The 19290-nt window shown below is 41.6% G+C and overlaps 1 protein-coding gene across 1 annotated transcript in view; it reads right to left on the reverse strand.

Moving 5' to 3' along the window:
• Window positions 1–19290, reverse strand: part of CLIC5 (chloride intracellular channel 5) — a 119404-nt gene that overhangs the window by 99333 nt on the left and 781 nt on the right. The window lies entirely within an intron of this gene.

The following is a 19290-nucleotide window of genomic DNA, read 5'->3' on the forward strand; positions in this document are numbered from 1 at the left end:
TGCTGACAGGCCAAAGGGGAGGATCGTAAACTGGTAATGGTTGTGGATTACTACAAACATGAGAAAGCGTCTATGGGCTGGAACTATTGATATGTGGAAGTACATGTCCTTTAGGTCGAGGGTGGCGTACCAGTCCCCTGGATCCAGCGATGTGATGATGGCAGCCAAAGAGACCATGCAGAACCTCAGCTTCTTCATGAATCTGTTGAGTCCTAGCAGGTCAAGGATGGGTCTAAGACCCCCTTTGGCTTTGGGGATTAGGAAATATTGCGAGTAAAATCCTTTGCCCCTTAGCTCCTGAGGAACCTCCTCCACTGCTCCCACGGCAAGGAGCGTTTGAACCTCCTGTGTGAGGATTTGCTCGTGAGAAGGGTCCAGGAAGAGGGATGGGGAAGGGAAGTGGGAGGGAGGGGAGAAGCAGAATTGGAGAGAATATCCCACTTCTATGGTGCGAAGAACCCAGAGATCTGAAGTTATCTGGGCCCAAGCAAGATAGAAGTGGGACAGATGGGTCAGAAAACGGGGTGAAGGATCTGGTGACTGGACTGGTGCATCACCCCTGGGCCACCTTCAAAAGGCTTGCTCAGAGCCTGAGGATTGCCTCTCCAAGCCTTGGCCTAGATTGGGTGGTGAAGGGGGAGGCTTACACCTACCATTCCTACCCCATTTCCTGGAGAAGTCCAGCCTAGGCTGGTGAAAGTAGAATCGTGGAGTGAGTTGGGGCTTAAAATGTTTCCTCTCAGTGGCGAGGGTTTGTAGACCCATCGACTTCAATGTTGCCTGTGAATCTTTTAGGCTATGGACTTGGAGTCCGTCTACTCCAAAAACAGCCCCATGCTGTCGAAGGGCAAGTCCTGGAATGTTTGTTGGACCTCTGGGGAAAGGCCCGACACCTGGAGCCATGAGATCCTCCTCATGCCTATGGCAGAGGACACGGTTCGTGTGGACAAGTCTGTCATGTCCAGTGAGTCCTGTAAAAAGGTCCGGGCCACTGCTTTGCTCTTCTCGACAATGGCTGCAAACTCCGTTCTAGAGTCTGACAGGATCAACTCCTTAAATTTCATCACAGAGTCCCATGAATTAAAATTGTACCTACTCAGGATTGCTTGCTGGTTAGCAATCTGAAGCTGGAGCCCTCCGGTGGAGTACATCTTCCTGTCGAAGAGGCCCATCTTCTTTGAGTCTTTCAATTTTGGAGCTGGGCTCTGCTTCCCTTATCTTTCTCTCTCATTCACCACCGCTATGACCAGCAAACCAGGCTGCAGATGAGTGAATAAGTATTTGTACCACTTAGAGAAGACTAAATACTTTCTCTCTACCCCCTTAGCTGTAGGGGAATGGAGGCAGGAGTCTGCCACAAGGTCTTCGTAGTGGCTTGGATGGTTTTAATGAGTGATAAGGGAAGGAATTGGGGTGGGGAGGAAACCCCCAACTTCTATCTAACTACTCACTACTAAAACCTAACACCATTTAACTATTTACAGGTTAACAGAAAAGTCAGATCACTAGGGAAAACGCTTGCCAAGGCAAGAGAGACACGCAGCTCCAACGACCATCACTGGCAGTAAGGAGGAACTGAAGAGGCGATGGGTTGCAGGGACTTATATACACCTTCATGAAGCTGTGACTCCAGGGGGCTCCACAGCCAACCTGACTGGTACCGCTAGAGGAAAAACCTTCTGACATCTGTACCTGCAGCGTGCACACACCTATTTGAAATTGACATGAGCAAGCACTCTAAGAAGAACTGAAGATGACTTAACATCAACAAAGGTCGGCTGTCAGCCACGCAGGATATTACTGCTATTATAAACAATAAAATGCAATTACAATGTTATAGCTTTATTGAAAGGCAATCTGTCGACGCAAATACCTTTCAGAGCACTCTAAAAATCACTGACACAGGAGGAAGATTCAGAGTGCCTGGTATCAGTTTGTAAGGTAATCATTTATTATAGGTGGCACTGGTAGCACCACTTACTATTAAGGTTGCTGATACTCCCTATAAGGATCTGTTTTCAGTTGCTTAAACCTTAGCCAAACATTAACTGTTTAGGCTGAAATTTTCTATGCTGGGCATGTGCCTTAGGCTGAATATATCTGGGAAAAATTCAGCCAGAATGGTTCAGCCGTTTCCAAGAATGAGGCTGGGGGAAAATAAGTTGTTTTGCCCATGTTGAAAAATTATGGTGGTCTTTTCTTTGAAAAACTCTAGTGCCCCTATGATTTGGAGCAGGAACTTAAGATTTGGCAGGGGTGGGGCCTTTGTGTCAGGGGTGTGCCTTTTGCTGTCCCTGTGAAAATCTGCCCATTTATGGCCAAGTTCTGAGCCTTTCAAAAAAAAAAAATCACAGTTTACAGTTGTTCAATAGAGACGTCTTTGATTTCAGCAGCTAAAATCTCCAAAGATTCTGTCCTCACTGAGCACGCTCCATCCCCTCACAGTTCCTCCACAGTGACCGGACTGTGCATGCACTATCCCCTCAGAGTGACTGAATATGCTCCAACCCATGGCTACAAGGACAAAGCTGGACTTTCACTGTAATTGCTGCTCTCAGCTGCCCTGGGCCAGGGTAGGGCTGAGCACTGGAGCTGAGAGCAAACAGCCTGTCTTTCCTTCTAGCACTCAGGCTGTGCGGAGGAGGAAGCACTCTGATTCAAAGGCTGAGAGGACAAAAAGCCAGACTTGAGGGAGGGAAAGGAGTAGATTGGAACAAAGAGTCTGGTGAGACTGGAACTAGAGTGGGACCGGGATCTGTGATCTGAGGCTGACACTGGGAAGAAGAGAGTGATTGGGCAAGAGACTGGAAGCCACTAAAGGAAGAGGGGATGGACTAAGAGCCTGTTGGCTGGATAAAGAACACTGAGAGATTGGATGAGGAGCTGAGAGGGGAGAAGACTGGGACCAGCTGGACAAAGAGCCTGAGTCTAGGAACCAATGTGGGGGGAACGGGGTAGAGGAAGGGGAGATAAATCTGATAAAGAACTTGGGTGTGGGGGAAGATCTGGGATTGGCTGGGAACAGAGACTGGGACAAGGAGGCAGGAGACTAGGACAAGAAGCTGATGAAGGGATAGGGGAAGGAATGAGGTTGGAAGAGGAGCCCGAGAAGGAAGACAAGGACTCTGAGCCAGTGGCAGGGGGACAGGGGGACAATTTAGATGAGGATCTGAGATGGGGGAAAGTGGGACTGGCTGAGCAGGTATGGTGGGGGAGAAAGAAAGAGATTAGGAGGGCAGGGGGAGATTGAGATTTAGATAGCAAACCCAGAGAAGGAGACTGGGATGAGAAGGATTCAGTTGCTTTAACAATGAGACCATTCCTGCTCTTTCCGCAATCAACTGCCTAATTCACCTCACACTTTCCCCAACTTCAGTATCAAATGAGAAAGGGGTCCTACAGCCAGAACCCCCCTTCACGACACAACCCTGGTTAATACCCAAAGCAGGTCAGCTCTGTGCATTGAAGGAAACAGGGGTCCTGTGGAAAAAATAGTAAGTGATCATGTAATTGAAGACTATCATAATGAATATGCACAAGCGGGATGAAATAAATTTATACTTCTTATGAGGCATCTCCTTTGCTGGAGGTGTACAACCATGGTAGCCTGTTCCATATGATCCCCTGCTAATCTCTTTGTGGATGAATAATCCTTTTGCTCCACCCAGGACACCACATTGTCCATCTTTTTCTGCCTCATGTTCTTATGCCATCAATTTTCCCTTCCAGTGCCTGAAAACATGCATCACACACTGAACCTCTTAATAATGCACCCTGAAAATCAAATCTTTCTTTTCATAAGATCTCTGACTAGTAGCTGCTGAATTCCACTCATCTCCAATAATTTATCATTGGTTACGCATTCAGCCTAGCCATGATATTTTCAGAATTCTTCTATAAAAATTTGAATAATTGTGCTTTCTTTATTATCTATTGTTTGAATGTCCATGTTTCACAGCTGTAATTTCACACAGCCCGAATGTAAGTTTTTAAGAGTCAGCAATTAGGCTTCAGATTTATGTCCCTTCTCATCAGATGTTTATTATTCCAGAATGCAGTGTAGATGCACCCTGAGATACACCCATGCACCTTCTGCGAAGGCTTTGTGGTTGCACGGTTGTAGAACTGAGTTGCAAGACAGGCTCTCACTTTGCACATACAATTCCATGATTGGTTCATGCAAACACTGCCTTGCACATGAAAATGCAGATATTTTGCAGGCAGTTTCACAGAAATGCTCACAACTTGTCACCAACTGCTTTGAAAATCTGGTCATGTTTCCTAAACTTATTTTGAAAAATACATAATTGGGTCATGCCTCTCAAGAGGAAGCCAGTCCAGGGAATACATACATTTATCTAAAGAGTAAATGTTAACTGAAATTAACCAGCATAATGTGTTCAGCCCTGTGTGTGAAACGTGTTAAACTCTTCATATCCTTCCTTGTTGGCATCCCAGAAAGGAATGCTCTCCTCAGTTCTGGTGTTCTCTAAGGTTTTATACTATGACTATTTTTAGCTACTACCAGCTGCGGTACATAGGACCAATCAGCTCTCAAAGCTTGAAAGGAATTTTGCTCTGGTCCAAACTTCATTCTCTGTAATCTTATAGGGAGGAGCCAAATAATCAAGTGTTTACTGCTTCAACCTTTGGTAATTAGTGACAGCTTTCATTAATGCAAGATGAGACAACAGCCCAGCATAGTAAAGGGATCAGTCAGGACTGGACCAAAGTTAATCTGAGTCAATAGATCTGCACTCTTGATAAAACTACATTTATTCAAATTAGGAAAAAATTAGCATGTCTGACGAAGTTCAATACACTCTGCTAGACTGCAGCAGTATGAGGAGAGAAAAACAATCTGTATGCTTTTCATAAAGTTACTCTTTTTTCCACTGAATGCATCTGATGAAGTGAGCTGTAGCTCACGAAAGCTTATGCTCAAATAAATTTGTTAGTCTCTAAGGTGCCACAAGTCCTCCTTTTCTTTTTGTGGATACAGACTAACACGGCTGCTACTCTCTGTCTTAGTTGTGTGGAGCTGAGACAATATTTATCTTGGATTATTTAGAGTTTGTTGTACTCCATGCACCCGACTCCTTCATTCACAGACAAAAGGCAGCCTCTTAACCACTGGCCACAAAATGTACTGTACATCGATGAGAATAAAACCTATGCATTAAGGTCTCTGGTGTGAAATCCTATCCCCACTGAAGTTAATGGGAAACCGTGCATTGACTTAAATGGGATCAGAATTTCACCCCTGTACATAGCATTTGTTCAGAAAGGCAATCCCTTCAAATTTCAGAGAGACCCATGGAGCAGCCAATATATTGTTAGTGACACAAACTTCATCACTTAAATAATGCTAGACAAATGGCTCTTTACACATTTGCTCTGGCAAGTTTCATTTGCTTTAATCTCAAAGATCATATATGTAGAGGTATTTGAACAATAGCTAATGAAGTCATAATGCAATAATTAGCTCAGTCTAGTTCCCATTTTATGACATCAAGATTCTTCCATGATCCTCTTCCCATGATAATATTCTGATGCACCCATGCCACTTTGTAAAGTGAGAGATGGCACTGCACATTTCTCTCATTGAGCATCTCCCTACAGGAACATTGTGGTCCATTTCAAACATGTTTACAGGATCCATAGGGCTCGATCTTGCAAGGTGCTGAGAATTCTGGCCTGATTCAGTAAGGCACTTTAGCACACACCTAAATTTAAGAATGTGAAGTCACCCTCAAGAATATGAATGAGACTGTTCATGTGCTTAAAATTAAGCATATACTCAAACGCTTTGCTGGATCAGGCCAGAGTTCTAAGCACCTTAGAGAACAGAGCCATTAGAGAATGTTTTTGAAAAATATTGGAATGGTGTAATCTTCATGCATAAAAATATCTTCTGGATCTCTCTTCAAGGACTACTTCTATCATGATGCATACACAAAATGGCATGCTGAGGGCCCTGTTTCTAATGGTATTTGAAATTAACCTGGCCTTCCTGCTTCAATCACTATATCGGGAACATGAAAAGCCCTCTTACATCATCTAGGTCACACCATGCCAATGCAGGATTGAGCCATGAAGTATATTGTCCAGTAGTTTGTCTAGTTCAGTTTCAAATGATGAGGATTTCATTATTTCCCTTGGGAAACTATCCCCTAGTAGATGTAAAAATGAGGGACAATCTGTTCAAATTAAGACTACATTTTCTTTTAATTCGAAATTGACTTAATTTTATCCCATTACTCCTAGTTAATGAGGAATCACCAATGAGGTATAGAGACCATTCTGGACCGTGATATGCTGCCTCTGAATAGTGCAGGCTCACCCTAATGCCAGGCCAACAAGGCATCAACATTACAATTAAAGATGCAAATATCAAAATTAGATCAAGTAGACATTAAGTTGTAACACAAGAGTATATGCAAAACTGGTTTGTGCAGTCAGGTAGAGAGGTCCTATTGCATGTCACTTTTTTGAATTGAATACACCTTATGGAAAGGTTCAACAAGATTCAAGTGCATTTGGCTGGAGGTCAGAACAGAGACCAAATTCATTTATGTTGAGCAGCAAGAGCTTTGTGTCTAATCTTTACCTCCCACACCTCAAATAATCTGTGTTGATCTAGTACTGAGCTTCTACTGACAGATGCTAAGAGTATACAAGCACATAGTGATAGTGTTCACTGGGGAGCAACTGCTCTCCAAAACTCACTTAGGAACTTGGAGAGAAGTCTTTGAAACATAGAGCTAGTGAACTTCACATTCAGGACTGAACTGAACGCAAGACACTGAGCATTCTCAACCCTCAGGGATGTTAAGGGGAGTTGTGGGCCTTCGGCACTTTGCAGAAGGTGTGGAGCATTAGGAAAAGCAATAGCTGTTGACAGGAAAACGTGCCAGAGTAAATGAAATTTCAAATTTAGAAATAAACTATTAAATGCATGAGAGATTAAATAAAGCCTTGTGGATGTTATTAATGTGTGATTTGCTCATCACATTCTATCCCACTTGCAATGATGTGTTTATTCATAATTTAGATAAATAAAGACAGTGCGGACCGTCAAACTGTTATTGCAGTATCAGTGAGTCATATTTTGGAAGTAGAGGTCATCTGAACTTTTCCACTTCTCCCAGATTCTATATTTATCCAGATAACTATGGGCCAGAAGATCAGTGTTTTGTTCCTGACTTTGCTATAGTTTTTCTGTGTGACCTTGGGAAAGACATTTAACCTCTCTGTGCCTCGGTTTTTACATCTGTACAGTAGGGGTGACAACATATCCCAACCTCACGAGTTGTGCTGTGAAACTTACCTCATTAATATTTATGAAGTGCTTTGAGATGCTTGGATGAAGGTTGTTATAGAAATGCAAAGTATGCTATTATATTTAGAGTTGGGCCTGACACAAAACACTGGGCTCAAAGACCCCTGAACTCCGGGGAATTGGATTCATGCCCAATCCAAATTTACATTTCTGGCCCATCTCTATTGTGTTATTACATCTTCACTAAGGTCACAAATGTATGGCAACATTGCGAGTGATGCAGTAGCATTTAGTAATGTCACACACAAATACATCCAAGGTGGTATAAAAAGAAACAGTCACTGAAGTCTAAACATAAATATCCTGCTTTCAGATACAAACCAAAGGTTCAGTCAGGATCCAAGCATCTGCTGCTGTGTTCTTTAAAGCAGGAGCAGCTGCATGAGGAGTCATAATCTAGGTCATTAAATAGGCGTATATAAGCACGGTTATTAAGTACTCTTGATGGTAGTTGTTTACATCCTGATAGAAAACTTAACAAACAAAGGTGCTCAAAAGTTATCACGTCATAGGCCCTTCCTAAACCACTCAGTCATGGTGTTAACGAGGGGCAAAAACGTGGGTAATGTGATATTTTTAAACAGATCAACAAATACATTATAAAATGGTGGAAAAGATCCCTCAATCGGGGCAAGGCCCAAAATAACAACACACCAATTTTCTGCATAGTGTTCATGTTAAAATCCTACACAAACCAGGTCTAGAACTGGTGTCAGTAAGAATAATTCCAGTGAGGACGAGGTCTTTGCCAAGCTTTATCCAGTCTTCAAAACCAAACAAAAAATGTTCATCTATTCCATTCAGGAAAAAGGGGTTAGGTGGGAGTTGATTTTTATTTGAACTAAACCAGGTTGCCCAACTACTGGCACATCAAATCAGCATTAGGATGTTGGGTCATCACAGCCCACTGAAAGAACAGAAGAAGAGGATCTCATGGGGGATGTAGTCTAGATTTTAAATGGCTATTTTAAAAGTATCCTTTCTCTGACACCTTTCATACTGCAGGATCCCATGGTACTTTACACATAAGTAACCCATATACAGTGGGCACCATTATAAAACAAACCACAGTGATTGTTTTATGTCACCTATTCTAAACGCAGGATGATACCATGTTTAATGCAGCTGGGGTAGCAAACATTAAGGTTATAATGGTACTCAACGTACAAACTATGCTTAGCAATCAATTCACCTGCCACTGAAATGCAACCAACTCTGGGGGGGAGGGACACAGTAACTGTTTAGCAGTGCACAGTATTACTACACAGATGTCATCCTCAGCAATATCATCAAAAAGAAAGTAACCAAAACACAAATAAAAGCTCCAGTAAATCTTCATGGAAACAACTAAGGTGTTTACATGGAAAAGAACACAATTGGTTGGGAGGGAAATGCCATTTTTAAATGTCAAAGAGAGAATTAAAATATAAAAGAGTAAAAATAAGGGAAGGGAAATGCTGAGTTCCTTCAACCAAGTGACTCTCATTTCAGTTTCCCTTGCTGTGACCCACATACTTGCACTTCATTTCTCGTCACTAAAATCTCAGTGCAGTAATAGCTTCCTAAACAATACAGCTCCATACTTTAAAGCTGTTGCTATGCTACTGTACTATGCCAAGCCTCTGCTGGAGCCAACAGCTGAAGTGGCACAGTGATGTCAGCTTCACATTGATTCATGGACCTTTCCAGAGGGAGAAATGGCCCATCTGCACAGTGCATGAACAGGACATGCATTCAGTGGAGGTGAGGAGTAAAGCTTTTTATCCTTTGTACCCGAAAGATTAAGCAAGGTGCTGTGCCTTGGTACTAAAGCACACATTCTGTTCATAACAGATAACCTCCCATTCATAATTACCAGACTAGCTGGGACAGAATTGCCAGTTTGCTAATCTTCTCATGCACACAAAACAATTTGCATAAACATAAATCAAGCTGTAAAGAGAGAACCATAGCACAATTCTCCTCTCAGAGGATTACTGTCGCAGATGAGAAACATAGATGAGAAAGTCAGTTTTTCCTCTTGGGTGAGACATTAAAACTTAAAAGGGAACCATCCTACTGTCTGATAAAGTGGCAGCAACAGCATATCATGCAGCCATGCTGTGGACAAACCCCAGAGTCCTCCTGCTCTGTAGGCTACTAGAGACCACGGGGCAGATGGTGATAGCCCTTACACTGAATTTACAGTATAATGCTCTGACTTCAAAAAAATTACTCCTACTTTCAAGTGAGAGATCAGGATCAGGCCCCAAGACTATGAGTGATACAATGCTCATTAAGCCTGAAGGCAGATGCTAACTCTGCAGCTATAATATTGAATTATGGCTGTTTGTTAATGGAGAGATAGTGGTGGTCTTGGTCATTCAGCTACAGTTAGAAATGTTTCTTAGGAAGACACTAGAATGGGAAGGTGAGCTTTGTCTAGGTTCTATAATCGGAGCAAAAGATTTTAAAAGGACAAAACATGAAAGACAAAGATAAACGGGATAAAGTCTACCAAAGGGAAAGTTCTGATGCCCTTACTCATGCTGCACAGTGCTTTGCTGCACCAGTAGACCCACTGAAATCAACCAGACTACTGGTGGGGTAAGGCCGTAGTCAACAGCCCACTGATTAAGGAGCCGAGACTCTAAATCCCTGTTGAAAATGAGATTTAGATTCCTAAATCAGTTAGGCGTTGCACCGCTGAGCACAGCAATGCCAAAATACTTTTAAAAAAACGGGCCAACATGAGTTTATACAAATCTGTTACAATGTTAGGACATTGACTTTCCCATCAGTCATTTCCACCACTTTCATTGTTTTAGTTAACTTGAGTCTCTATCACAACTTGGTCTTGGTATTATAATAACTGGAGCTCTCTGAAAAAAAGCTTTTCAATTATTCCCTTGCTCAAGCTGTTCAATTAACTTAAAAGGACCCCAAGGAGCTGGTTACGTATCATTCAACCTCTCCATTACTCAGTTGGCTCATATGTGACAGGAAAACATTTACTTATTTACTTCAAAGAGGTGTTATAGCGAATATTTATAAAGAATTTTTTAAAAATTAAAATGTCATAAATCCAAATTATTATAATTATTTCATCCTCATATATAGAGGCAAATTTTCAGTCTGGTTTTAACCAGACCTCTGTTTTTGTGTGTGCAAAAATTTGCTGGAGGAAATAACTGCAGATACAGTTTTGCTCCAGCATTCTTTACTATGCGCTGAAAATTGCACCTGCAGTTATTTGTGATTGCATGCTGTGGCCACAAACCAGCATTTGAAAATCTGGCCCAATGTGAAAGAGATACTCCCATTTGTGTAAATTTCCTTAGCCTTAATAGAAGCTGCCCACACAAAATTCCCATTGAAAATTACAAATGTTCATCTTGATTCAGTGGTCCAACAACACTCCATGATTTTTATGCGTGCTTAACTAGCCATGCTCCTATAGGCATCAAAATTACTACCTGTTTAAGATGGGTAAAGGGCATCGTTGCTCTTGAGCCTATTTTCTAGCACTAAATGTTTACAGCATGTGATTTATTAACCCAAAACATCAGTAAATATTTAAAAATGAAACTCTCTCAGTACAATCTACATTTGTTTCATATGCCATGGGGAAACTAATAAATGGAAAAGTATGTGGTTTCAATAAGTGTAATCTCACAAACAAACTTTCACTTTGCAACAATTAAAATGCCCATCCTTATGTGCTGAGAACAGACAGGATCTCTGACCATTGCTCCATTAATCTGTAACAGCCTAATCCTGGAAATAATGAATGAGGTACTGGGTGCCCTCAACTCCCAATGACTTTTGAAGGGAGCTGAAGGATTTCAGCACCTCCAGGAAAGACTCAACACATTGTAGGATCAGTCCCATGGCTGATAAACTCCTGAGAAAATTAATGAACAGATCTAATTGTCACAATGGAAAGAGAGTTAAAAGATAAGACTTTAAATGCTAATCCACAAAGTGGTTAGGGTCAATTTCTGCCCTCAAATTCACACATGCAATTCCGAGTGAAGTTTTGAGGATTCCTATGTAGGTAACTGAGAGAAGCATTTAGTTCTCAGAATGACCCTGCTAACCACCACAATGATCAGTAATGCTCATACTAATGGAGTGTTTAATCTGTTTCATTCTTCCAGCTATTCAGCTCTCCTTCTGATTGTTTTTCTTTTTAAAGTAAGATGTAATATATTGAAAACTGTATTGTATTCTGCAGGATATTTTCCTTTTACATATCATAAGATAGTGATCACAGACTATAACATAACATTCATCCTTGTCTCAAAACTTCTAAACAGTTTTCATCATTTTCTTGACCAGAATTTATTTTAAAAGAGACTTTGTCCTTGTGAAATTCCTGTCTCCTGTATATCCAAATTCACACCCTTGATCCTTTTTCACAGCAGCAATCGCATACCACACAACAAAAACACTAACCCAGGAACCTATCCATGCAACAAAGCCCGTTGCCAACTGTGTCCACATATCTATTCAGGGGACACCATCATAGGGCCTAATCACATCAGCCACACTATCAGAGGCTCCTTCATCTGCACATCTACCAATGTGATATATGCCACCATGTGCCAGCAATGCCCCCTGCCATGTACATTGGCCAAACTGGACAGTCTCTAGTAAAAGAATAAATGGACACAAATCAGATGTCAAGAATTATAACATTCAAAAACCAATCAGAGAACACTTCAATCTCTTTGGTCACTCGATTACAGACCTAAAAGTGGCAATTCAACAAAAAAACTTCAAAAACAGACTCTAACGAGAGACTGCTGAATTGGAATTAATTTGCAAACTGGATACAATTAACTTAGGCTTGAATAAAGACTGGGAGTGGATGTGTCATTACACAGAGTAAAACTATTTCCCCATGTTTATTTCCTCCCCCCTCCCCCCCCCCCATTCCTCACATGTTCTTGTCAACTGCTGGAAATGACCCACCTTGATTATCACTACAAAAGTTCCCCCTCCCCCCACAGCTGGTAATAGCTCACCTTACTTGATCACTCTCCTTACAGTCTGTATGGTAACACCCACTGTTTCATGTTCTCTGTGTATATAAAATCTCCCCACTGTATTTTCTACTGCATGCATCCGATGAAGTGAGCCGTAGCTCATGAAAGCTTATGCTCAAATAAATTTGTTAGTCTCTAAGGTGCCACAAGTATTCCTATCCTTCTCCAGAGGCTGCCTTTCCCCTCTCCTATTAATTATTTATTCCTTCTTCCCATTTGTGTAACAACTGCATGGGTTGGTGTTATATTTATACTGTAATACTGTCCATATGTACCATTGTCCTTTACTGGATGTAATCTAAACTGCTTACCTGTGTGTCACAGGCCCTGTATGGCTAACAGGGAAAATGGTTTCTCCTTTGACTCAAATGATAGGGAACTGTGCTTCTGGTGTGCAAAATGTGCTTTTTAAGGACATATTTCTGAGTGGAGAGGATATGAACCCTAGCTCATTTCTCAAAGAACTGTTAAAAACAGATAAAATATTATTCAAATTTAATACAAAAATGTAGATTGAAACAACATCAAGGCTGCAAAGTAAAGCACTCAAACCTCAGGAAAAGACAAAGTTAAGGTTGCTTGTGCACTAAGAGCACAGGAGTTCAGCAAGCACAAGTGCTGAATAGGGAACCACACTATGGGCAAAAAATGCTCACAATTTGCGCGTATTGTGGGTTTGAAGAGGCTATATTTCTATACAAAATTGCATCTAAATCAAGCTGCCCCATGTGACTAGTATCCTAAATTGTATGTTGATCATATTTCAGTTTTCAAGGGCTTATGTTTGAAGAAACCATAGGCTTATTAAATAGGTGCTGAGTGGGTGTGACAAGTTCAGACATGTTGGACTGACACAAATGTCTCCATGGTTAATGCTTGTTGTACTCTTTATTGTTAGAAGTACTGTGAACTTCTTGATAAAGATCACATACTGAATTCTGCTCCAGGTTAAACTAGTGTAAATCCAGAACAATCCATTGAGTATTAAGACTCATTGAAAGATGAATTAAGAGGAAGACTGGCTTAATTTTTTTTAACATTTTCTGGGTACATTCAATAATAAAAGGGTGCAAATTAATTCCATAAAATATCATGAAGTTTGATTGAGACTGTTTGATACTGCAGTAAAGAGTCAGCATGCACTAGCATTTACAGCTATCTGAGAAACTGCAATTATTCTCCTATCTAAACTGAGTTTGGAATGAGCTACTTCTAGATTATACAGTGATCTGGCTGCCATTTTGTTTTCTGGTTCCTTCTCCCTGGCTCTCTATCAGCAGCCATCTTTGTCTGAGGTTGACATCTCTGACCAGTCCCAAAGGTTTACTGCTGCCTGGAAGGAGGGAGGGACGGAGGGAGAGAGGGATCTGTGTCCGTATGTGTGCACATGGGCTACTGCTGCCAAAGGGAAGGGTCCTTCCAGATTGCTACCAAGTGTACGGGAAGGCAAACCCAGAAGAGGATGACAACAGTTTGAAAACAGCCATCCAGCAAACCTGACTAAGGTGAGCCAGACACAGCACTCCATCCAGCCCAGAGGAGCAATCACAGACTCCACAGCCAGAGAGTCAACCGAGCAGAGCCAAGCTGTGGGGAGGACCCAAAGGAAGGACAGAGTTCAGCCACTGGGGGAGTCATAAAGAAAGCAGAGCACAGCCAGGGAGAGCAGACCCTATCAGGAGAGATGCTAGGTTCTGAGAAGAGTCCACTGGGGGGCAATTAGAAAAGGAGGTGAGCGTAGCCTCGGGGGCACCAAAAGGGAAAAAGAGCCGAGCCTTGGGAGGAGTCAGAGAGGTAGCAGAGCCCAACTGCAGGGAACAAGGGTAAACCAGATAGAGAGCAAAGCTCAGATGGTGAAAAACAGGAATAGCAGAGTCCAGATGGGACATCAGGGTAAGTAAGGGGGAACAGAGTACAGATAAAATAGGCCACCCCTATTTTGATTTTATCATGCTTTATCATTTCATAAATAGTTCATTTGTTCTAAAATATATTGGTGCACAGAAACCTTGGGATTTGGTGGGCTGTATTAGAAACATTGTCCATTATTAAGTATCCATTGTTGTTTGTCCAAGGGCTCAGCTCCTAAATGTAATGGAGATGACAGAAGGGGAAGTCTATTTTGCAACAATCACAGGTGGCAGAAGAGAGAAAGATGCTTTCCCAATCTTTAGGTGGAGACCCCTTTTCAGTTAAAAGAAAAGGAGTACTTGTGGCACCTTAGAGACTAACCAATTTATTTGAGCATAAGCTTTCGTGAGCTACAGCTCACTTCATTGGATGCATACTGTGGAAAATACAGAAGATGTTCTTATACCTACAAACCATGAAAAAATGGGTGTTTACCACTACAAAAGACTTTCTCTCCCCCCACCCCACTCTCCTGTTGGTAATAGCTTATCTAAAGTGATCACTCTCCTTACAATGTGTATGATAATCAAGGTGGGCCATTTCCAGCACAAATCCAGGGTTTAACAAGAACATCGGGGGGCGGGGGGGGGGGAGGGAGGGGGGGGAGGGAGAGTAGGAAAAAACAAGGGGAAATAGGTTACCTTGCATAATGACTTAGCCACTCCCAGTCTCTATTCAAGCCTAAGTTAATTGTATCCAATTTGCAAATGAATTCCAATTCAACAGTCTCTCGCTGGAGTCTGGTTTTGAAGTTTTTCTGTTGTAATATCGCAACTTTCATGTCTGTAATCGCGTGACCAGAGAGATTGAAGTGTTCTCCGACTGGTTTATGAATGTTATAATTCTTGACATCTGATTTGTGTCCATTTATTCTTTTACGTAGAGACTGTCCAGTTTGACCAATGTACATGGCAGAGGGGCATTGCTGGCACATGATGGCATATATCACATTGGTAGATGTGCAGGTGAACAAGCCTCTGATAGTGTGGCTGATGTTATTAGGCCCTGTGATGGTATCCCCTGAATAGATATGTGGGCACAGTTGGCAATGGGCTTTGTTGCAAGGATAGGTTCTTGGGTTAGTGGTTCTGTTGTGTGGTATGTGGTTGCTGGTGAGTATTCGCTTCAGGTTGGGGGGCTGTTTGTAGGCAAGGACTGGCCTGTCTCCCAAGATTTGTGAGAGTGTTGGGTCATCCTTCAGGATAGGTTGTAGATCCTTAATAATGCGTTGGAGGGGTTTTAGTTGGGGGCTGAAGGTGACGGCTAGTGGCGTTCTGTTTTGTCTCTAAGGTGCCACAAGTACTCCTTTTCTTTTTGCGGATACAGACTAACACGGCTGTTACTCTGAACCCTTTTAAGTTGCCATTCTCCTCACCCACATAGCAGTGAAAAACACCAGGGAAGCTCCCTGAATGAATCACATAGAAATCCTAATCGTTCCCCTTCCAACCATCCACAATGGTTCTGTGTGCAGATCTCTCTTCTCCTGCATGGAAAGGTAGGAAACAACTACCACCTCTGAAACCTGTGCATGTACTCTGTGGGACTCTGCTCCACTTTGGGGAGTCAGTTGGAGGCAAGAGCAGGAGAACTGGGGCCAGAGCTGGCTCCATCTTGCTTAGGTAGAAAAGATAATACAGCCTGGTGACCACTCTCACAGGGGAGGTTGCAGATGGGGGGGGGGGTAGAGGGTAGTGCCAGCTAGCACAGCTATAGGGACAGGATTTTATAATTGTACTATAAAAATTGATGTAAACTTTGAATTAATTCTGCCAGTCACCCTTTTCGAGTAACAGAAAGGAATGAGAAACCTGTCTGAGACTGGGATCTTGTTTCCTATATGCATTATAAACTGCCCTCTAGTCATTTCTTTGGTTTAAGGTTTAGTGAGTAAAAGACAGGATATTGTATTGTGTCTATGTTAATTAGATTAAAGGAATGTTAGAGGCCTGAGCCACAATGTAAACTGTTTTGACCACAAGATTTAGTGAAGTTTAATTTACAATGTATTCTGCTGAATATAAAATACTGCTGTCTTCTCTGAGAGAGATTGTTTGTGTGAATGAGGAATGCATGCATCAGAAAAAATAAGGTGTGAAAGCCATCACAAATGTCCAGATGGTCAAGAAAAAGTGAGAGACTTGGAAACATCAGAAAACATCCATTGTATCCGATGCTAAACATGTTAGCTGCATTGATGGCCTCAGAGGTGAGGCAATCACCCCCAAAGGCAAGACAATAGGAGATAACGATGGAAAGCCTGACAGTAACCATCAAATGATAACAGCAGAAAACCCCAAGATTACTACCACTTAAGGACTAATTATTACAGGATGATATTGCAAAATGCATGGACTCAAATGGGAATTTACAAGTATAAAGCTGGGGTGTTTTGCCATGAAACTCTGGGTTCAGTCTGCCAAAACCTCAGAGCATCAGATCACGACTGACAGAGCCCAGCTCCTCACTCGTGTTCAGTCTAACTGGCCATTAGATTGACTCGAGCTACAACAGACTGGTAACTATAAAAACATCAACTGGCAGGACTGCGTGCATGAGGTGTACGTGTGTGTGTGTGACTGAAAAGCATATGCTAACTGTTGTATTTTCAATAAATATGGCGTATTTGCCTTCTCTCTTGCAAAAGATCCTGTGTGCTTTGTATAGCATAACACAGCTCTATTGGAGCAACATTGCCGGGGAGCTGAAGAGCCACCAGGGGCCAGAGCCAGTTCACATGAACAGGGCAACTGTGAGGATGGACCTGGTCCTCTGCAGATACCCCTGGTTCCTGCACTGATTCCCAGTACAACTGCCCATCCCACAAGATGATGTGGAGGGATTTCCACCAGGGAATCCTTGCAGAGATTTTCTCCTCTAAAGCCTTCTTCCAGAGGTTTTACCATGGGAAGGAATGATCTGGGTCAGAGTTTCCAGTACCTGATTCAGATAATTTCCACATAAGAGATGATCTGGTTCATGGGGCTAGGGGGTTGTCTTTTTTTTTTTAAGTTCAGGTTCATTAGTCCAGATTCTCCTCTCACTTATAACTGTTTTATACTAACTGACTTCAATGAAGTTGCTCCTGACTTACACAGAAGCAAGTGAGAAGAGAATCAGCCCCTTTGTTCTTCTGAATGAATCCCACTCACTCCTGGCATCAGCTTAATCAGCCGTGCTAATGATTAGCTGAATTTCACATGTATAAATCTGAACTACAATAGGGTTTTTAGCATCTTCCATGCAACTTGTATGCCAAAATGTTCCACAGAGTACCTGTAAGTTTCATATAAGGAAGTGAGCAAAGTATAGATAAGGAAGGAAAGATTGGTTTTCAGCTTGAGATTTGAAATGAGATGGAGAGTTGAACAAGTGGAGAGAAAAAGGGCACAAGCTGCAGAGGAGAAGGCTCTTGGAACAATGAGGATAAGAATAAATTGAGGGACAAATAGTAGTAATTCCAAGATCCAAAAATGTTTAAAAGCCCTGTTAAAGTTCCTAAGGAAACAAAATATACTTAACTATTACATTGTTTACAAAACCTAAGCACTTATAAGCACGGAAATGAATGAGAAAGGACATCATAAAATCTTACAGCGTCCACATAATAAACACCTTCTTATCAAGTACTATGAGCCATTGCCACTTGAGGTAAAGGAAGATATTTGTTAGCTGTCCAGTACAGATGGATTCTTATGTTCTTTCTAAGCAGTAACCAAACAGAAGACAACTTGCTCTCACACATAGTGCCCTAGCCTGCTCCCATTGCTATCAGTGGCAAAAGCCTCTTTGCATCAATGGGAACAAAAAGTGGACCCAAAACTATCCACAAGGAAAGTGCTGGATTCTTCCAATGAAGACTGGATGCCTTCCTAAAAGATGTGCTTTAGTCAAACACAAATTATTGGGCTCAATACAGGGGTAACTGGGTGAAATTCGGAGGCCTTCTGTTATATGAGAGTTCAGATCAGATGATCTAATGGTCCCTTCTGGCCTTAAAAATCTATGAATAAAAATCATTAACAGTGCATGAATTTTCAAGGGGATTTAACTGTATAACTAGGATAACTGGAGGGACAGTACCAAAAAATTTTTTAACTAGTGGGAGAGATAGGAACATTAAACAGAAGAAAAATGTTCAAATCATAGTATTTTAATGCCTTGTAGGTGGAAAACAGTTTGATTAATCCATTTATGTTGTCCAGAAGTGTTCTCCTTTATCCTCTAAGAAAATATGGCAATTTCCCAGCCAAACTAATTTTGCAAGCCAAAGGCATAGGGACTTTGTAATGGCAGCTGATTGCAACCTCAGCTAAGGAGAGGCCACAATACCATATTATCTGATGGGGACTGTAAAAGACAATCCTTTCCCTCTCACTATCTCACATCAATGCAAAGGTCATTATATATGTTCTTACTTAATATGCTCAATATCAAACGTTAAAATTGCTGAGAGCATTAGTGGTAACACAAACTCATATTCTACTTTCAAAATATTCAGGTCACTTAGGGCCAGATTCTGATATGGGATATTCAACATGGATAAGGGTAACTTCCCAAGTTGTCCCATTGAAGTCACTGGGATTGATCAATATTGAGAAAGGAGGTGTAAAGAGAGGTTTTTCTGAAGGAAAGTACAACATTTATTTAAGAGCTTAGGTGAATGTGATTTAGAAACTCAACAAGGGAAAGAGTGAAACTGACTCCCTAGTGATTCAGACCTGACTTGAATTTCACTAATAGGCACTTTAAATCTGCATCACAGAAATAACTTAATCCAATTTGTTGTAATAAATAAGTTGGATCTGTTCCAAAGATGAACATGGGAAAGAATTTCCCTGCTGCTCTTCATTTTGAAGATTTGTTTTCCTTTAGAATATTAATATGTATAGCTCTTGATCCATAGCCCACTGAATAGGAGTCTTTTAATTGATTCAATGGGCTTTGGATCAGGCCTCTCTAGCACTTTTCATACAAAGATCACAAAACCAATACACATGGGTGGGT

The sequence above is a fragment of the Caretta caretta genome, chromosome 3 (assembly GCF_965140235.1).
Source record: "Caretta caretta isolate rCarCar2 chromosome 3, rCarCar1.hap1, whole genome shotgun sequence".
NCBI lineage: Eukaryota > Metazoa > Chordata > Testudines > Cheloniidae > Caretta > Caretta caretta.